Below are 12,926 nucleotides of genomic sequence, written 5' to 3'. Positions count from 1 at the left end.
TGGCAGTTATGTTAATGAGGCGGGCTCAATCTACAAGATCAAGTAGTGTTTTAAATCAATCTCTTTTGAGATATAACAGAGAGAAGTGAACAGAGAGACGGGAGAAACTCATACCACTAAGAAACAAGAGCCAGGAGAATAGTGCATCCTTTGGACCCAGAGTCCCTGCATTGGGAAGCTTCTAGGTCAGGGAAAGATTGATAACAAGGACCTTCCCCCAGAGGCAAATGAGAAAGAAAGCCTTCTCCTGGAGGTGGCACCTTGAATTTGGACTTTTAGCCTTCTAGACTGTGAGAGAATAAATTTATTTTTGTTAAAGCCATCCACTTGTGGTATTTCTGTTATAGCAGCACTAGATAACTAAGACAATGGGACATCCCACAGGACAACTGGTTCCACAGTCTCTTCAACAAGTTGGTGACATGAGAAAGGTAAGAGGACTGTTTTAGATGGAAATATTTGACATTTTAGAGATAAAATAGCAAAAAAAAGAGGTGGCTAATAACTGAGAAAATGCATGTAAGCCTTAGCACAGTGCATGGTATACCAAGTACTCACTAAACAGCAGCTATTAGTGTCATTCTAGAAATCTGCTTATTACCTCTCTGTACTCATTGAATACTCTGTGGTCCAGAGCCATCACAGCCTTCCTGCTCACCACTGATCAGCCTCTTTACATAATGATGCCTAATCCATCCTATTGGAAATACCATCTCCCCAAACACAAATTCCCTGTGCGTACTTCCCCTTCCTGAGTTAAGGTTGAAGAAGAAGTCAGAGGCCTACTCATGCAGGAATATGTAAGGCCAAGTTTAGCTGGTGCAGCTGGTGCACTGGCCAATCTCCTGGGCTTTTACCATGTTAGGGCACACTGCCAGTACTCATGTCTCTCTGGCTGTTAATGGTCACTCTGACTTCATGCATGTGGCTGGCCCCAAGTGCCAGGGAATGAACATCTTTCTGCCCCCACCCCTCAGCAATTCTCAACCGATGACTGACAGGAGTTGGGGTTTAGCCATCCCAGCTCGCTCACGCATCTGGTGGGATATCCTTGAGGTGTGTATTATACACTGTTTCCCAGAATTCCATTGTGGGATTAAGTTCTGCTCGTTCATGGTGAACCCATAAAAACTCATTGCGGTTGAGTCAATTCCAACTCATAACAACCCTATAGGACAGAGTAGAGCAGCCTCATAGGATTTCTAAGGCTGTAATCTTTACAGAAGCAGACAGCCACATCTTTCTCCACTGAGCAGGTGGTAGGTTCAAACCACTGACCTTTCGGTTAGCCGCCCAGCACTTAATCACTGTGTCACCAGGGCTCCTTGTTCACAGGGATACAAGCTAGAAAAAGTCCCCTTTACTGGCTTTTTTCCCCACCTCCCACCTGTGTTTCCTGGGATTGCCTCCTGAATAAACGGCTTGCACTAGAAACTCTATCTGAGGGAACCCAAATGAAGACTGTCTCCACACCAATGAGTTTAGGGGCAGTGGGAAGCTGTTGAAGAGATTTTGTCAGCCCAGGCTCTGCCCCACACCTGGCTTTCCACCATCAGTGCTAGATTTTTAAACCAGTGAAAGCAGCAAGAGTTGTGTCTCATTTGTCTCAGATACTCTCCTGGCCCAGCAGGGTTGCCTCCACTTCTCAGCAGCAGCTTCCCCTCCTCACTTCTTACCAGGAGCAACAGGCAAGAAAGCTGGAGGCACTGCAGAGGCCTTCATTGCACAGAGCCCAATCATTGTATACACCTTGGCTGCAAACAATCAAACAGAAATTAACTGCTGCTTTCTGCTAGATGTCTGAAGTCCAAATGTAAACTCCTGCAGACAACAACATGTTAGTTACAGCAGGAAACAACTAGAAGGGACCAAGGTCTGAGGGAGCATCTGGCTGCCTATGAGACCAGTGGCAAGAGACCTCTCTTCCACCAGATATCTGAGAAAGCCCTGGAATAAATAATAGTATTATCATTATATTATACATAAAAAAAATAATATATATTAATTCTATTCTATCATATTATATATAATATTATACACTAATTCTATTCTATTATAGTAATAATAGAATAATAAAGAGAACTCTAATCCCTCTGTCCTGATTCAGCAGCGTGTCCAGGAGCATATAGAAGAGAATAAGCCACTAAGCAATAAGGTCATGGAGCTGGCATAATTATTAGCTGGGCTTTGTATATACTGCACTTGGAACTACTTCAGAAAGAGTATGAGTCCCAAATTAATATTGTGATAAAAGACTCTTGGAAAAATCTCCCCTGTAGAACCTGAGACCCCCTGACACCTCCATGTAACATTTTTCCCCTTCACATGAAGCGTATGGAATAAATATTCTATTGTCCTATTATCCTCTTGTTTGAAAGCAAGATGCTCCAAGATCCGTGTCCTTTGCTAGGCTGCAAATTGATAGAAAGGAAGCAAGCTTAAAATCAGCAAATCCTCTTCCTCTATCCCTTTGTTAGTTGCCACCTAGTTGATTCCGACACATGGCAACTCCATGTGTGCAGATCTCCAAGCCTGTCTTCCAATTTCTGGGTGGATTTGAACTACCAGCCTTTTGGCTAGTAGTTGAGCACTTAACTGTACTACCCAGGGACTCACTCTGTTTCCATTTTAAAAGAAGGTGGGGGTGGGGGGGGGAGTGAAGAAACTTGTCCTTCAGGGGCCCAAAAAGAGGTCAGAGTTTTAGGGTTGGATATCAACAAGGACTCATAATTTTTTTCCCCAAGCAACGTAAAAAAAAAAAATGTGGTCACCTGATTTTGCAGGTAGAAGCTCAGATAATAGGAAACCTCTGTTCTCACTACATTGCCAAGTGACCTGAGCCAGGTCAGGGGCCCTGGGCCACTTGGACAAATGAATAATCACCCTGTCAGGTAAAGGATTAGAGCAGCAAGGGTGGTGTCTTGGTATCGCCTCACACTGCATTTGAAACAAAGGAATAAAAAAGGGGACCAAAGCAAGAGAGAAGCATTTTGGGCTGGTCTTTTTATTTGATGTCCTGTAAATTTCATCTCAACATGATTTAAAAAAAATTAAAGGACAGGCTTTCCCAGAGTAAGAAGACAGCCCTGATTCACTGACAATTGAGATTTCTGGAGCTCAGGTACAGGCGCTGGCTGAACTAGCATTTAGTTCAATGAAACTAGCTGAAGCTTCACTCTGGGCTGCTTTGGCCCACTCTGAACTCCAGAACATCTGACTCACCATGCTGCTCTCAACCCTGGTCTTATGCTACCTTAGGAGCTAGAAGCTCACATTCCCACCTCTGGGTCCACAATTCAAAATTTTCAATAAAAAAAAGACTCTAGAATTTGTATTTGCTGGTGTTGAATCAAGAAAACAAAGACAGAGTTCTTTAAACAATGTTTATTGAGTGGTTAATCAGCTAGCAGGGGAAATTTTGGACCTAACTGGCACAAAGCTCATCTTTGGAAAGTGAAGATTTTTTAAACACGGCGAAGGGAACTTTAACAAAGAAGTTCTCCGTGATTGGTTAACTGAGAACACTTTAATTTGGGGCCAAGATTATCAAATCAGAAAAAGATAATTCTTTGGTTACTATGGGGTATTGGTTTCTTTATGATTGGCTGTGAATAATCAAACCTTAAAACTGGGGCTGCTTGGCATGATTGAAACGATTAATCCCAGACCTGAACTGAAATTCCGGTTTGAATTAAGCTGCGGCTAGATTTGAAGCCTACCTCTGCCCTTCGAAAAGACAATTTGGTTTCCAGTGGTTAAAAGCTACGGCTGCTAACCAAGAGGTCAGCAGTTTGAATCTACCAGCTGCTCCTTAGAAACCCTGTGGGTCAGTTCTACTCTGTCCTATAGAGTCACTATAAGTGGAATCGACTGGACAGCAATTTTTTTTTTGATTGTTTATGATACAAAGCATGCAGAGATCTGGGCCTTAGCTATGTAAATAATCCTGCTATCTTAAATTGCTCTCAGACAGTTCACCCAGTAAATGCCTAGGCTCTAACTCACTCCCTCCTAGCTAGATGGCTGATGCCATTTTAAAAGACTTCAGGTTGATGCTCATCTAATCTTCACTTCTTCCTAACCAAATGATGACCTTTACATTTCAAGAACTCCAACTGGAATTGACCCAACCTACAATCAATCATTAACCCCCCACATCAAGAATGTTTACACAGACGAATCTGGAGGGCATTATGCTGAGTGAAATAAGTCAATCCCCCCCCCAAAAAAAATCATATGAGACCACTTTTATAAAAATTCAAGAAAAGATTTATACACAGAAAAAAAATCTTTATGGTTATGAAGGAAGGGAGGGGTGGAGAGGGGAAATCACTAAGTAGATCGTAGACAAGTGTTAACTTTGGTGAAAGGAAAGACAACATGCAATATAGGGAAAGTCAGCACAACTTGACCAAGGCAAAGCCATAGAAGCTTCTAGATATAACCAAACACCTTGAGGGGCTGAGGGCTGTGGACCGTGGTCTCCGGGGACATATAGGTCAATTGCCATAACATAGTTCATAAAGAAAATGTTCTATATCCTGCTTTGGTGAGTAGCATCTGGGGTCTTAAAAGCTTGTGAGCAGCCATCTAAATTACATCTATTGATCCCACCATGATTGGAGCAAAAGAAAATGAAGAAAACCAAAGACACAAGGAAAATATCAGTCCAAAGGACTAGTGGACCACATGAACTACAGACTCCACCAGCCTGAGCCCAGAACTAGATGGAGCCCAGCTGCCGCCACCAACCACCCTGACAGGGATCACAGTTGTGGGTTCCAGACAGAGCAGAAGAAAAATGTAGAACGAAATTCAAATTCACAAAAAAAGACCAGACTTACTGGTCTGACAGAGACTGGAGGAACCCCCAAGACTATGGCACCTGGACAGCCAGCTGACTCAGAACTGAAGCCACTCCTGAAGTCCACCTTTCAGAGAAAGATTAGACAGGCCTATAAAACAAGCAATAACACACGTGAGAAACGTGCTCCTTAATTCAATCAAGTATACAAGACCAAATGGGCAACACCTACCCAAAAGCAAAGCTGACAAGGCAGGAAGGGACAGGAAACCTAGACAAATGGACACAGGGAACCCAGGATGTAAAGGGAAAGGGGGAGAGTGCTGACACATTGCGGAGATTGCAACCAATGTCATAAAACAATTTGTGTATAAATTTTTGGATGAAAGAAAAAAAAGAACGTTTACACAGCTTGGTTTAGAAACATTGCTGAATTTGTTTCAGGAAATAAGAGAATTGATGTTAGGTTAGAAATTGATGTTAGGACAGTTTGCAGCTTGACAATCCCTTATATATTTTTCCTTCCTTCTCCTGTACCCACCTTGATGTGAAATCGTTTGTTTTTGTTACTCTGCCTGATAAATATACCTCACTGTTCTCCCTGCAGGTTAGAACACATGCTGCAGCCTTTTGTCTGAGTGCCTGTGTGTCTCTCCATTTCATAAAATGTATTTTTTTATTCCTTCAATAAAACTCTGTTTTAAATTCTAGCAGAGTGTAAATCTGGCATTTGGCTTCAGTTGACTAGGTCAGAAAGACTTTTAACTGTCAAACTGATAGAAATCAAGTTCTTCTGTCTCAATTAGTGCGTTCCAAAGTGTGAGGTATGTTACCTCTTGAGAGATGTTTGACTTCACATAGGATACCAGGTCTGACTTTACCTAGGACCCATACCCATTGCTGCCAATGTCAATTCCAACTCATAGCAACCCTGTGTGACAAAGTAAAACTGCCCCATAGGGTTTCCAAAGCTGAAATCTTTATGGAAGCAGACTGCCACATCTTTTTCCTGAGGAGTGTCAGGTGGGTTCAACCACAGACCTCTTAGTTAGCAGCCTTGAACTTAACCACTGCACCAGCAGAGCATAAATTTTATGCAGCTCTGAAAAATACTCCTACAAAAATGTCTGAGTGTACTGTGAGATTAGCCAAAATTTATGGGTGGAGTTCAAGCATTTTTAACACTAGGCATCAGTAAGAGTAGACTTTTTGCCTTGAGATAAAAATACATATTATTCAACTTAAGCCTAAATTCTGAGTGACAGAGACCATGTGCTAAAGGTTAAATTTTAGTGTAAATGTTTGAGACAAACATCTATGGACTAACAGTAAAAATGTAATCTTGTTTAAAAAAGAAAAGAAAAATATTTTCTAGAGATAACTTAAAAAGGATTATTATAACAAAAGGTTGATGTCTTCCCAGTGAGAGAGAAAACACAATTCTTTGACCAAAGTTAAATCCATTAGCAATGGATTTTAAAAAACTCCTTCAGGCTGTCTCCAGAGTAGCTTAGGTGTGTGGTGGTTTGGTTTTAGCATTTAATTCAATGATGCACTTGCACGTTACATTTAATAGTAAAGATACAAATTTGATTCAACTGATCTCATTTAATAGTTTACCCAACCAGCTTCAGTTCACATTTTTTTCCATTTGTTTTGCTTCATCAATTCCTAGTAAACCTGGTCTGGTTGCGCTGTCACTCTCAAACCCCATGTATGGGTACATAGAGAAGGAAATAATCACTGGGAGGAAAATTAGGTTTGGGTCATACATCGACTCTGCTTGATTGGCACCCAAACACATAATTCACGTTGCTGAAAAGCCTGTAACTTTATTAGAAGCGTAGTTTAGGAATCCTGTAGACATCTAGGATTTAAACCCCATTAGCGGAATGGTCAATGTATAGTAATTAGTCTATGCATGAAATTAAATCCAATTCTAAGGAATATTTATACACACATTATTTTAAATCCTGCCTGAGACCTTACCAAGAAAAAATGCCTGCTGAAGGATCAAAAGGCAATTTAATCAACCTGACTCCAGACTACCACCTTTCTATCCTAAGGCATATCACTTTACCATTGATTACCTGCTTCATAAAAAATATCCAAATGTATCAGAATGGACCCAATGGCAATGTGTTTTGTTTTGGTTTTGTATATACCCATAGTCCATTTTAAAAAGAAACTTATCAGTCCAATATTAGGTTGTTTCAAATTTTGTGGTTCACTAATATATATACACAGCCATCCAGTGTTGTATATTTTTCTAAACGTTTGTATCTGCTTAGAATATAGTGCCACTGCAGTCAGGGTTTTCTGCTTGATTCACACAGCAACTGGTGAGCTACCTGCAGAAAATAGATCCACCTTTCTTTGCTCCAGGCATAGTCCTGTCTCCAGACAGCCATCTTACCAACGTGAGGGACCAGGAAAGAGGAGAGGACCATGGGAACTCCTTCAAAACTGTGACAAGAGCTATCAAATCACAATCCTATGGATAATGGTAGTTAATGTCTTTTTTAAAGGAAGAAGAGTTCTTTATGTCTTTCTGGCTCTAATTAAATATTGTAGTATAAACTGGGCTCTAAAGAGTTGTAAACAAACAAACAAAAAAAACCTGTTTCAGTTGAGTCAATTCCGACTCATAGCAACCCTGTAAGACAGAGGAGAACTGCCTCATAGGGTTTCCAATGAGCAACTGGTGGATTCCAACTGCTGACCTCTTAGCCACTGCACCAAAGGGTTGTAAGAAGATGTTCTTTCCTGTTGCTACCCAGTCAACTCCAACTCAGGAGTGGCCTGTTGAACAGGGAAGGTTCATTACAAATCGTCATGAATAATTTGGGGAGTGATCAAATTTTGGTGGCTGAGATCTTTTTAATGTTTTCCAACTCTTGTGATTAAGAAATTATGTATTATATCTGACTTTGTAGATGAGATTCGTTTGTTTTCTCTTTTAATTAATTAATTGAAATTATCTTCATCATTATTTCAACAAAATCCTTCCAGTACACACTTTCTAAATGATAGTTCTTAAGTACTTGAAATTTTGCAGCTAAATAGGCCCAATTAATTTACCCTTTTCTTATTGTCTTTTACATAGCTGGGTCTAAACTCCTTTAAGCAGAGATATGTCCATTTAAAAATTTTTTGACCAGTGGCTAATAAGAACTATTCTGTGTACCCGTAGACAGTAGCACTACTCTCTCAAGAGGAGAATACTGACTAATGTGAACTGTGAACTTACTATATGCCAGGGTATTATTCTAAGTGCTATAAGTAATTGATTTATCCCCCATAAAGTATTATTAACCCCATTTTACAGACAAGGAAATTGAAACAAGGAACGGTTCAGTAATCTGTCTGAGTCACACACCTTGCAAGTATCTAGTAATAAAAAAAACAAACCCAGCATGAGGCTTCATTTCTTTAATTATTTCCCACATCAACAAACCAACTTCCTCATACTCTATACTGATATTGTTGTTGTTGATAGGTGCCATCGAGTCTGTTCCGACTCACAGCAACCCTATGTTAAACAGAACAAAACACTGCCGGGACCTGCGCCATCCTCACAATCGTTATGCTTGAACCCATTGTTGCAGCCACTGGGTCAATCCATCTCTTTAAGGGTCTTCCTCTTTTTTGCTGACCCTCTACTTTACCAACATGATGTCCTTCTCTAGGGACTGGTTCCTCCTGATAACATGTCCAAAGTTTGTGAGATGAGGTCTCGCCATCCTTGCTTCTAAGGAGCTCTCTGGCTGTACTTCTTCCAAGACAGATTTGTTAGTTCTTTCGGCAAAAAAAAAAAAAAAAAATTTTTTTTTCGGCAGTCCATGGTATATTCAACATTCTTCACCAACAATGTAATTCAAAGGCATCAATTTTTCTTCAGTCTTCCTTATCCAGTTTGCATGGCAATTGAAGCGACTGAAAATGCCATGGCTTGGGTCAAGCAAACCTTATTCCCCAAAGTGACATCTTTGCTTTTTAACACTTTAAAAGGTCTTTTGCAGCAGATTTGCCCAATGTAATATGTTGTTGATTTCTTGACGGCTGCTTCCATGGCGTTGACTGTGGATCCAAGTAAAATGAAATCCTTGACAACTTCAGTCTTTTCTTCATTTGTCATGATGTTGCTTGTTGGTCCCGTTGTGAGGATTTTTGTTTTCTTTATGTTGAGGTGTAATCCATACGGAAGGGTGTGGTCTTTGATCTTCATTAGTAAGTGCTTCAAGTCCTCTTCACTTTCAGCAAGCAAGGTGTATCATCTGCATATCACAGGTTGCAAATGAGTCTTCCTCCAATCCTGATGCTGCATTCTTCTTCATATAGTCCAGCTTCTAGGATTATTTGCTCAGCATACAGATTAAATAAGTACAGTGAAAAGATACAATCCTGACCCACACCTTTCCGGAATTTAAATCATGCAGAATCCCCTTGCTGTATTGATCTATGTACAGGCTCCTCATGACCTCAATTAAGTGTTCTGGAATTACCATCCCTTGCAATGTTATCCATAATTTGTTATGATCCATACAGTTGGATGCCTTTGCATAGTCAATAAAACACAGGTAAACATCTTTCTGGTATTCCCTGCTTTCAGCCAAGATTCATCTGACATCAGCAACGATATCCCTTGTCCCACATCCTCTTCTGAATCTGGTTTGAATTTCTGGCAGTTCCCTGTCGATTACTGCTGCAACCGCTTTTGAATGCTCTTTAGCAAAGTTTACTTGTGTGTGATATAAATTATTGTCCAATAATTTCCACAGTTGGTTGGATCCCCTTTCTTTAGAATGGGCACAAATATGGTTCTCTTTCAGTCAGTTGCCCAGGTGGCTGTCTTCCAAATTTTTTGATATAGACAAGTGAGCACCTCCAGCATTCCATGTGTTTGTTGAAACATCTGAAGTAGTATTCCATCAATTCCTGGGGCCTTGTTTTTTGCCATTACCTTCAGTGCAGCTTGGACTTCTTTCTTCAGTACTATGGGTTCCTGATCATATGTTACCTCCTGAAATGGTTGGACATTGACCAATTCTTGTAAAGTGACTGTGTATTCATTTCATCTTCTTTTGATACTTCCTGTGTCATTCAATATTTTCCCTGTAGAATCATTCAGTATTGCAACTCGAGGCTTTGATTTTTTCTTCAGTGTTTTCAGCTTGAGAAATGCCAAACATGTTCCTTCTTTTTCGTTTTCTAACTCCAGACCTTTGCACATTTATTACAATACTTTGTCTTCTCTAGCTGCCCTTTGAAATCTTCCGTTCTGCTCTTTTACTTCATCATTTCTTCCATTTGCTTTAGCTACTCTACGTTCAAGAGCAAGTTTCAGAATCTCTTCCGACATCCATTTTGGTCTTTTCTTTCTTTCCTGTCTTTTGATGGCCTCTTGCTTTCTTCATGTATGATGTCATCCCACAACTCACCTGATCTTTGGTCAGTGCATCAGATCTATTCTTGGTGGTCTCTAAAATCAGGTGGAATATACTTGAGGTCATACTTTGGCTGTTGGGGACATTCTCTAATTTTCTTCAGCTTCAATATGAAATTGCATATAAGCAATTGATGGTCTGTTCTGCAGTTGGGCCCAGGTCTTGTTCTAACTGATGATATTGAGTTTCTCTACTGTCTCTTTCCACAGACGTAGTCCATTTGATTCCTGTGTATTCCACCCAGTGAGGTCCATGTGTGTATACCATTTATGTTGTTGAAAAAAGGTATTTGCAGTAAAGAAGTCATTGGTCTTGCAAAATTCTATCATGTGATTTCTCACATCGTTTCTGTCACCAAGGCCATATTTTCCAACTACCAATCCTTCTTCATTTCCAGCTTTTCCATTCCAATCACCAGTAATTACCAATACATCTTGATTGCATGTTCAATCAATTTCAGACTGCAGAAGTTGGTAAAAATCTTCAATTTCCTCTTCTTTGGCATTAGAGGTTGGTATGTAAATTTGAATAATAGTCATATTAACTTGTCGTCTTTGTAGGCATGTGGATATTATCCTATCATGACAGTGTTGTACTTCAGGATAGATCTTGAAATGCTCTTTTTGATGATGAATGTGACGCCATTCCTCTTCAATTTGTCATTCTCAGCATAGTAGACCATATGATTGTTTGGTTCAAAATGGCCAACACCAGTCCATTTCAGCTCACTGATGCCTAGGATATGAATATTTATACATTCCATTTCTTTTTTGACAACCTCCAATTTTCCTAGATTCATACTTCGTATATTCCATGTTCTGATTATTAATGGAGTTTGCCGTTGTTTCTTCTCATTTTGAGTCATGCCACATCAGCAAATGAAGGTCACAAAAGCTTGACCCCATCCATGTCATTAAGGTTGACTCTACTTTGAGGAGGCAGCTCTTCCCCAGTTGTATTTTGAGTGCCTTCCAACTTGAGAGGCTCATCTTCCAGCACTGTACCAGACAATGTTCTGCTGCTATTCGTAAGGTATTCATTGGCCAATATTTTTCAGAAGTAGACTGCCAGATCCTTCTTCCTAGTCTGTCTTAGTCTGAAAGGTCCACTGAAACCTGTCACCAAGGGCAATCCTGGTGGTATTTGAAATACAGCATCGCAGTAACATGCAGCCACCACAGTACGACAAATTGACAGACCCATGGGGCCCCATGCCTCTCTAAATTAAATAATAGTAAAGTAAAAAATGAGAGCAGAATCCTTCTCACTGGCCCAGATCCATAAAGTCCACAATTTTCAGTGTAATTTCTAGGTCATCTGTTAGTTCACAGTATATTCCTGCTGCCCTTAAAAATATTTAAACTGATTGTATCCAAAAATAAATCTGACTAGATACTGTTCAAGTAATCTTTATAATTAAAATAGTCTGTAGTTACCAAAGGTAATTTTGTTTGCAGATACTATTAATATATGATTCTTTTTTCACAAGTCACATTGCTCCAGATAAAATTGTGAGCAAAATGCAAAGGGGGTAAGCAGGAAAAAATTAAACTCAGATATCTTTTTTTAGATGAACTGTTTTGACTATCCAGATTTCTTAAAGACCGTGTTAGCTCCTTAGCAAATGAATTTTTCAGAATGAAAAATAAATTTCTTTGTACTTCTCTAAGGGAATATGATAAAAACCTAAGTAATCTAGGATTATAGCAATTAGAACTTGAAAATGATTTATTTTTCTGTGAATAAAGAATGAAAAATGTCTTCCCTGCTGATCATTTTCAGGTCTTTCAAGGAGATGCCCCCAACAGCCTTTCGAGCTAGTGTCTTTTACCTCCTTTTTACTTTGAATGGGCACCATATTCAAAATTGTCAGCTCAGCCTGGGGCTATTTTAGTCACCATAATTATCTTCTTGTCTTATCCTACGAAATGCTAGAGGTTTCTTTCACTGTGTGAGCCACTGAGAAAAGCTGGAAAGCATTGTCCCAGAAACAGTTGGCCCCTCCACCCACTGGTTTCTCCGGCACTTTCTTTTGCGTTGCAGAACCCAGCCACCTTCTGTTGGAACCATCTAGTCACTTGTCTCCCCAGACAGAGCTGTCACTGAGTACACCTCAAAGCAGGGATGATGGTTAGGGAAACTTCAGAAATTCAGTGTATTCTAATGGTGTGTGCTTAAACATCTATCGTTTCAGCTAATGATGCTTGAATTTTACTATTTGAATGCCGAAAGGATTCAGCTGGGTCAGAATGAGTGAGGTTACCTGGAAGGTTTCTCCAGGGAAGGGTGAATGTTTTGCCATCAGGTAAGGCATTTCTTAATGTGATATTTAGAAAAGAAGCATTTGGTGGTGGACCAGTTATGGCACTGTGCGCTCATAGTAGATCCCTAGGTGACACAAATAGTTTGCACTTGACTACTAACTTAAAGGTTGATGGATCGAACCCACCCAGTGGCACCATGAAAGAAAGGCATGGCGATCTTCTTCTATAAAGATTACAGCCAAGAAAACTTTATGGAGCAGTTCTACTGTATAACACCTGGGGCCATCATGAGTCGGAACTGACTCAACAACAATGGGTTTGGGTTTTTTTTTTTTTTTCTTTTTTTTGGTCGGGGGAAGGGGGGGTGGGCTCATAGACTGACAAGGTTGAAAAGGATCCTATAGACAGATC

Source organism: Loxodonta africana, chromosome 10 (genome assembly GCF_030014295.1).
Source record: "Loxodonta africana isolate mLoxAfr1 chromosome 10, mLoxAfr1.hap2, whole genome shotgun sequence".
In the NCBI taxonomy this organism is placed as follows: domain Eukaryota; kingdom Metazoa; phylum Chordata; class Mammalia; order Proboscidea; family Elephantidae; genus Loxodonta; species Loxodonta africana.
Note: the sequence above shows the minus strand (reverse complement) of the source record.